General features: G+C 35.2%; 1 long non-coding RNA gene across 1 annotated transcript; it reads left to right on the top strand.

Moving 5' to 3' along the window:
- The first annotated feature begins 87 nt into the window (after nt 1-87).
- Nucleotides 88-2,747, top strand: LOC117099824. The gene is made up of 3 exons (XR_004444021.1): nt 88-188; nt 924-1,092; nt 2,529-2,747. It is a non-coding gene; the product is annotated as an uncharacterized LOC117099824 (long non-coding RNA).
- The last annotated feature ends 6 nt before the right edge of the window (nt 2,748-2,753 follow it).

Genomic DNA, 2,753 nt, shown 5'->3' with positions numbered 1-2,753 from the left:
ATATATATACTGTAGATATTAAATACGATATAATTTATAATTACAAGGGAAATGTCATAACGACATCCATTATTATTTTATTTGTAGGTGATATCGCTGGAAATAATTTGTGTAGCATGGAAGACATACAGATCATGCGAAGGTGCAGTGCACCCAATACATGTACATACTAATCTAGAAAATACACGGTAAGACGATTTCTTTCTTTAATTTATATTCTTCAATATTTATAAATACCTTGAACTGATGACCGTCAGCACCACTTCTAAACTGATGGTATATATTGTTATCGAAGTGTCATGAACTACGTACTGGATGGTACTGGTACAAAAAGCAATCATTTTTTATGACATTTGGCAGACATTGATTTGAGGTTGTCATTAGCAGGATACTGTTTTTAAAACTATAAAATTTGAACCAACAATATTTATAGAGGACAACAATATAATGTAGCAATTAATATATGTAGGTTAAAATAAGTGCAGTTACAGTCGAGGTGGCAGTTACTTGAGCTTTCTGTTGAAGGCATCCGATTTATGTTGGTGTTAAAGGAGATCGAATCTATGTGTTCATGGGTAAAACGTATCATCTCTTTGTTATACAATCATGGATACATGTATAGCTACAATCTTGATGGTTATTATATTTTGCATAAGTAAAATATGTATTATCATCTAAGGCTGAATGCCAACCTTGAAATCTTTTGTAGATGCTTGAATAGCGCAAGCTTTTGGTCCCCTCAGAAGAGGTTGTTATTGTAGGAAAGAGCGCCAAATATAAACGCGAGTCGACCCTAATAAACGGCGGCTCTAGTTTCCTAAGTTTGAATGTCACTTTTTAACTTTCATGTTTACCATAAATTTGTCCGTCTTTTTTCAAACTCTCGATTATGATATCTCACATTCTTTATTTTTATTTTATAGGAATATTGCCAAAACTTTTGTGCCGCTCGCCTTTGCACTCGGAACAACCTGGATCATCGGCATATTTACTACCATAAGAGGAACACTGATTTTCGATTATATTTTCAGCCTAACAAATGGCCTACAAGGCGCTTTTATCTGCCTGTCACAGTGTGTGTTTAGCAAACAGGTTTGTCCCTTTTTTCAGTGAAAACCTACATTTAACACCACCGAGGGCCACGAGGACGTAATACTGTACAAACTGTATGGTATAAAATGAATTTCTAATCCAAAAAAAATCTTTTGGAATTTGTTAAAAATATAATATATCATCATATTATGATGGTCCGCCGCATATAATAATCGAATAATAATAATAATAATAATAATATTAATATTGTGTATCAGTGCAGTTGTGTTGGAACCTACCAGGTACCCACTTGTACTCCTGGGTGGAGAGAGGTAACCGTAGATAAAGTGCCTTGCCCAAGTTCACAAGCGATTTGCACAGCGAGAGTTACGAACCCCCGACCTCGAGACTGGGAGTCCAAGAACTGATGCGCCAACCGCTTCCCCAACCGTTTTGAAAACGACAGAATACAGATGACACACATTTAGAAATTCGCAGTGAACCTAATGTATATTTTTGACAACTTTTGGAGGATTTGGCTTAGAAATTCATTTACATTCGTTATTTGCTAATTTTACTGTACCCACTCATCAGTACGATCTTTTGCTGTACCAAGCCCCTTGGTAGTGTTAGTGGTTCCACTGGTATAAATTTAGTAGGACACGTGCCAAACAACTTTCGGTCTACTGCTGATGCACAGCATCTTCATACACAATGAGTTGCCGATTTAAACACTTGTAGTCTTCAAACAAACTTAGAAAACAACGTAATTTTATTTTATTTCTATTCGTCTACCTCGTAGAGACCACTTCACGCAGGCGGATTTTTGCAGAACGATAAACATGGCGCGATTCATCACCGGGGACAGTCTTAAGTCGTCGCGAGAAATATTAAACATGTTTAATATTCTAAGACGCGACTGCCCCCGTCGAAAACCATCGCGTCTGCCAGGACAAAAAGCACTCTTATGGGTAGGCCTAGGCCTAGCGTTTAAGTTCAGCTTTAACAAGGCGGAATTCACATAGCCAAATTTGAAAATTCCGTATATTTGTTTCTAGCGTTTATAATTTTCGGGTGTCACGAAGAGCTCCATTGCAACAAAAACAATAATCCTCCATCAAAAACAACTTTTTGACGATTTAAATTGTTAGTTGTCTGTCAATTATTAATACTGAATTTAGTACGCTATTACGATTACCGATTCAGAATCCGTGTAAATTAGACCTATGTTGAAATGCAGTTCAAATGACAGATGTATTTTAATTATTTTTAAAATGATATCTTGGCAGTCGACTGTTTGGCAGCCGTTGCTTGCCAGTAGTTTTTTGAGAATACGGGTGTGAGGGGGAAAGACGTTATAAGTGTTATGAATTCAAAAATTGAATTTTGCTCATAAGTTTCTTAAACAGATGTTTACTCCATAGATCAATATAAAATAACACGAGTTTTTTTTAAATTTTTTTATTTAATGGTTTTTAAAATTGTTTTATCATCAGGTCAGAAAGGCATGGAAAAAACAGAATGACAGAAAGAACTGACTTTGATTGTCGTGGATGAATGTTTGGATATGCCACTGATTACCTGATTACCAGCTTTTTCTGGAAATTCTTGAATAGTAATGTAAAAATAAACGTTTGACAGATGATCAGTATAAATTATAATTAGTACATTGTACTACACGAACTCATTAGACTTTTATTTTTCTAGTATTAAAAAAAATA

Source organism: Anneissia japonica, unplaced genomic scaffold, assembly GCF_011630105.1.
Source record: "Anneissia japonica isolate Jap-2015-1 unplaced genomic scaffold, ASM1163010v1 scaffold2688_len169915_cov171, whole genome shotgun sequence".
Lineage (NCBI taxonomy): Eukaryota > Metazoa > Echinodermata > Crinoidea > Comatulida > Comatulidae > Anneissia > Anneissia japonica.
This window is presented reverse-complemented; position numbering and strand designations above follow the sequence as displayed.